Below are 6,368 nucleotides of genomic sequence, written 5' to 3' on the forward strand. Positions count from 1 at the left end.
TTGCGGGATAGTTTCGTTTTGCTATTATCGATGATGTTGCTGTTCATGATGATGATGATGTACATGAAAATATCTCTCACTACACAATATGATAAGTTGATTCTGTTGCATATATATAGATACATACATACATACACAGATAAGGAAATAATTTCATTCTCAAACGCAGGTTAATGCTAATAATATAGATGAACAGGATAGACTAACCATATTTTGCAGAAAAATACGTCGGCGGCCAACCATGCGACTCGAACTCACATCTCTGGGATTACGCGTCAAGTGCTTTACCATTAAGCTAAACTGCCCAGGGACAAATTCTTCAGCAATTTTAGAATGTATAAATCTAGCTTTATAATACGTTATCGTATGTTAAATTCAACTTTGATCTTTTTCCTAGAAGAAGTATTGAAACCTGTTATATTTGTTATACAAAAATAACAATCATCTGCATGGCTTCGTGGCTCTCTGCCGACTATCGGGACAGCAAAGTTGAAGGCTGCTTTCTTGCCGTTAAACCATGCAGTTACTCCATTGTAGCAAGGTTTACATAGATGTGTGGGGCCTAGGATTTGTCCTGATCTCCAGTTTTACAGTCAAGATAATGAAAGTAAGCAGTTCTCAGGAGGGAAGTAATTGTTCGGCATTGTGCAACTGTCGTGAAATCCCCCCGCACGTAGCAGAATGAATTTGCCTTGATGCATCCTCGGTGTTTTGAAGTGCCTGAAGCCATTGTAAAGATATGTATCATATGTATCATAAAAATCTGGGAAACGAAAAAAAGACCGCAGCCACTTGGCTGAAACACATAAATAAATAAATAAATATATATGGTTACATGAATTGTCGCAAAATCATAATAATGTATATCTCAAAAATTAAAGATGGTGAGTGAAAACTGGTTTTGTATCCGAAATCAGCACTCCAAAATTAGGCTAAAATAACTATTTTTATGTTTGCCTCAATTTCTCCGTAAAACAGTGTTACCGTTAATTTTTTTCAATATTAAATAAAGTTGTGTCATACTTTACAGCTTACGTTTATTTTCTGTATTTGTTATCAGTTCTGGAAAAATGTTCTGAGTTTTGAATTTTTGAGGAGCTTCAATTTGTCCTGGGTAGGAAAGTGGAATGTTTTGCCTGTTCGAAAAACTACAAGAAATTAAGAAGTTATGTCCTGACAGAAAGTTGCATATTTTGAAGTTGCGTAAGTTAAGTAGCCGGAGGTGCTTAAGAGTGTTATTGTCATAAAAGAAGTGTTTGCTTATTCGAATAATCAGAAGAAACACTTAAATACTCACAGAAAATTGTAGATATTCAAAACGAAGATGGCAGGTTATCCGCAAGACAAAACAGCCAAGACGCACAAGACAGCGACTGCTGTAGCAACAACAACAACAATAATACCGCACGCGGGACGTATGAAAATGAATTCCCCTCGCTTCTTTCCTCCCCTTAACCACCGCTGGAACAAAAAATTACAAACACCAACAACACAAGCGAAAACATTACCACCTCCAGCAGCAGGTCCAACACCACCACCGACTGACGAAAAAATACAACGAAATCGATACGAGCAAATCCAATCGGAACGGTTTCGACTTCGCGCAAGCAACCCGACGAGTGAGCGAAGATATTTTCTTAGCTAAAAATTAGTTCAGGAATGCTAAATGTATGTTGAAGAAATGTGGCGCTAAACATTCTTAGGACTGTCCAGCATGAAATCAGTTTGCAGACAGTCCTATATAAAATAAATTGGTGTGAGAAGCAGAAAAGTTGAGCAAGCGATACAGCAACAATTAGAGAAATGCCTAAGTCCGGTGTGGAAGAGCAAAACCTACGTGACCATGGGGGAAGAAGTATGGGACTGTCTAGGTGAGGTTCGCCTCAGAAGAGAAAGCAAAAATCACTCGACAGCTAACCTGACGAATAAAGAAATAATTCTTATACCTACCTACCTACCTACCTACCTACCTACCTACCTACCTACCTACATGCCTACCTACCTACCTGGGGCGTCGAGTATACAGAATCAGAATATTCAATTAACTTCTGCTGGTCAGTAGCTGCAACCCTCCTAGACATAGCTACTTATGAAAAGAGGAAATGTGGAAATGTAAAGTTGACCTCGATAAGTTTTGGTACTTAGTACGAAAAGATCTAGAACAAATACAATAACATATTTTTGTGCAAGGCTCTTACGATTCTGCACGTCAACCGCAACTATAATTGAAGAACAGGAGAAGCTGTACCTACGATAGAAGCGTGTCCTATATTGAGATTGAATTACTTTTGCCAGTTCAATGCTGCAGAAATCACTGTTTAACGACAATCCAATGAATTGATTAGGGTTAAAACTTGTTAATAGCACCATAACAGCTGCGTTTAAAATTTACCATCAAAGTTGTGTCATTTTAATGCAATTTCATAGCAGTCATTTTGCTCGAGTTTCTTTCTAAGCTTATTTATATATTCTGGAAAGAACGATCAACCAATCATCAATATATTCAATTAGCAAACATATAACGAAGTGTCTTCGTAAATGCTGCCACAAATTCAATAATTGATGCGATTAATGATATCAGGTATTTGAGAGATTTTTCTTCACAGAATACCAGTCTGTTAAGTTCACTGCTACCTAATTTCTTTTTAATTCATTGCCTATATGTACACAGCGTCTCCTTCCTACGTTTTCCACATATCATGTATGCGCATAAATATATAAGTTGGTGTGTGCGTGTATATATATATATATATATATATATATATATATATATATATATATGCATATACTAGCTGGCGTACCCGGTAATTCCTGGGGGTAAAAATGTTCTATTCAAACACCTTACTACTCTGATATAAGAAAGCAATTTCGTTATAACTGCCACAAAAGGAGTATTTTCCGTCACGAAAAAGTACAAAAATCTGTCAGCTGGAAGCGAGAGAGATTGCTAGGGGTTGGCGAGAGAGGTAATATACAAGTAGTAGTAGCAGCTGTTGCAGTAGTAGTAATAGTAGTAGTAGCAGCAGCAGTAGTAGTAGTAGTAGTAGTAGTAGTAGTAGTAGTAGTAGTAGTAGTAGTAGTAGCTTAATAACGAGAGGAAAATCAATAATTATGGTTCATGAACCTTTCAGAGTCTCTTTGAGTGACGAGAAGGAAAACAAAAGAAGGGAGGAAATTGTCCTCAAACTGGAACCTAGGTCTGCATCATTGCAATAGAACGGATTCTGCTAATAGGCATCCTATGTCCATGATGTTAAACGAGATGATGGATTATATATGCTACCGAAGAACAGTGATAGTATAAATTTTACTTACAAAGGCTTTGGTATATTTAATTTATTTGTTTATTTGTTTCGCGCTGTCTTCTATTCCGAAAGGATTCGCCTGATTTCCTCGTCTCTAATGAACAACTTTTAACCAAAAAAACCCGAAATTTCCCCCACGGCAACATACAAAATTAAGTATTTTTCTTTTATTCACTCCAATAAACACATTTATTACCGATGCAGACCACGGCGAGTCCTCTTGGATTAGTAAGGGCCGGTTTTCCCGTTTCCACGGTGTATATATTCCCCACCTGGATGCTGGTCCGTCGAATAATTACTCATTTTCCCCCGCTGGGTGGACTGGATTAACGTGAAATGAAGAGTTTTGTTCAAGAACACAACGCATCGCCCGGTCCAAGAATCGAAACCACAATCTTACAATTATGAGTCCAATACTCTAACCACTAAACCATGCGCCTCCACAATCTTCTTGAGTTCTCCTTGCAAGTGTGTGTGTGAGAGAGAGAGAGAGAGAGAGAGAGAGAGAGAGAAAATGCTCATTCAAAGTGCTGCGCAGTGGGATGGAACACGAAAATGTATGGCTGTGAAACGAACTTCTTAGCTACCCTGTCATTGTAGTCGCTAGTTGACAATATAATGCAGCACTTTTGTTTTTGAATCTGAGAAGCACATTCAACGTCACACAGGAACAAAAATGGTTAACGCAAAGCTTAGAGAGAGATCTTGTGTGAAACCTGCTATAATCCTAACTATGGAAGTCCAGATGGCATTAACACTTCAGTATAACTGAAGTAGCTCTTTTATCGACTTTAATGATTTCTGCATCCTGTGATACTGTTTTCGGTGTTGCTATTTCACTGGAAAGAAGCTGAGATTGGTCTGTCAATGAAAGTGCAGATATCTATTTCTGTAAGCGAAGGTGCTGGATTAATTTTATAGACAACTTGAGCTTCCTTTCCATCCCTTCTGTGGTACGATCCTGATATTTTTCCGTGTTCTTTTTTTATTTTCGTTGAAAACCGTTCCAGTTCGCGACTGGAATTCCTTTTTTTTTCCGTTTATTGCTTCACTTACTTTGATAAGAAATCAACAAGGAAGAGGGGGACTCAGTGTGATCACTTTAATCTGTGAGAAACAACAGTCAAATCTCCCTCAAATCACATGACACAACTTTAAACGGAAAGGACGGTGGTATAGCCACAGCTGAAATGCTTTTTATCTTAGATCCGCGCGAACAGAATTGATCAGGGATCACGCCACAACAAAAATAACAACAACACCAACAGCACCAATAAAAACAACGATGGCGACGACGACGACGACAACAACAAAATAATGGTAACGACGATGAAAACAGCAACTGTAACCTCGTAGCGTAGTGGTTGTGGTGTGATCCATGCTAGGTTCGAAACCGTACTCCGCAAATATATATATATATATATATATATATATATATATATATATATATCCTTTTGCTTTACCAATGCCCTTCATAAATGCAAGAAATTTCACATTTACCCAGTTTCTGAAATCTCTCAGAATAATTATACGTTTATGATTACCTTTAGTCAAAAACGAATGTTAGCTTTTCCTTTATCCTCCTCTAACTTCCGTTCAAATAAGGAAGAGAAGGAAGAGACCGGATCCCGGCATTTCGAACCGTAATAAAGCAACCAGAGGAATGACAACTTTGGCATTCTATAAAGAGTTGGTGATGTATGTGACCGACGATGTTATTGGATAAATTTTAATTATGGGTATCTTTCAGCTAAGGGATTATAGACAACTAAAGTTCATTGTCTTGGAAGAATTAGCAGGAGAGATTTGCGTGCTCGGAATGAATTCTGAAAGCCCTTAGTCGAGCTTGTCAGGTGTGTGTGTGTTCAAGATACGAGAAAAGTGACGAAATAATTCTCCACGGATTCATTCCAAAAAGTTGTCGCCCAAAGTTATGCTGGGTAGTTGTTGCCAAATGTTAAAGTGATCTGACTATCAATAGGTCCATCGTAAAAATCACCCGCCTATTTCCTCTCGCCAAAAATAAAGTACAGTCAGATGGCTACGGTGATAGACCTGATGTTGCAAACAAGAACGAGAGTACTGCTAACAGAGCTTTGGTACTCCAGCAAAATTTTCATCATTTTTGTTTTCAGATATCCTTTCAATAAAAATGTAAAAGTGAAGATTAAATTTCCAATTTGTTGGTAGTAATAGGAAGAGATCACTTGCTTCTCATTCACAGATCGCTTTGAGTTTCAGATACCTATTTCCCTGTTGGAGATATTTGATTGTAATTTTTTTCGCGGTTGTTTCCTACTTATTTTCCTGTCACACTTGACGTTAAAAAAAACCCTACAATTTTGTAACTTTTCCTAGAAATGTTTCTTTACACATAACTCGTGTGGCAAATAAAAAAAATTAATATTATTACTTCTACAATTATTATTACCATTATTATTTGATTAAATATAATGCAACGCTCGAAGATTGGACTGGAAAGCAAATTAAAAATAAAGTATATACAAAACTCAAAGGAGTTTTTCAAATCATTTTTTCTGAAAATTACAACTGCGTTTATCTCCATTTTTTTTTTTTTTACAAGAATTATATTCTTTCCTCTGGAATTTGTTTTCCTCTATATTATTTCGCTTTATTTATTTCTTGTTGTTCCCCATCTTTTCCCTCTATTTTTCTTACTGTTTCTGATTGTGTTACATTGATAACAATGTGCAAGTTGAAAATCAATTCAGTCGGAAACTTGATCGATTTTGACACTGAAGTGTGCTTACCTTGGAGGGCTGTGGAGGATTGGCGGTGGCTGAGGAGAGAAAGAAAAGGTATTATGTGGTATTTAAAATATCGAGCCCTCTTGGCATTTTATTTAACAGATTCAATGTCTCTCTTTTTCTGTCTTTTTTCTGTTCTTTTTCTTTTCTTTTCCGAAGTTCTGTTTTTCTAATACTGCAGTATTTTGTTTATAACAGGGAAAAAGGCAAATGAATACAGTTTGTAGACATAGGTAGGTGAAACTACATACAAACACTCACACACACACGCACTCACATACAGACACATGTACAT

Source organism: Octopus bimaculoides, chromosome 23 (assembly GCF_001194135.2).
Source record: "Octopus bimaculoides isolate UCB-OBI-ISO-001 chromosome 23, ASM119413v2, whole genome shotgun sequence".
Classification (NCBI taxonomy): Eukaryota; Metazoa; Mollusca; class Cephalopoda; order Octopoda; family Octopodidae; genus Octopus; species Octopus bimaculoides.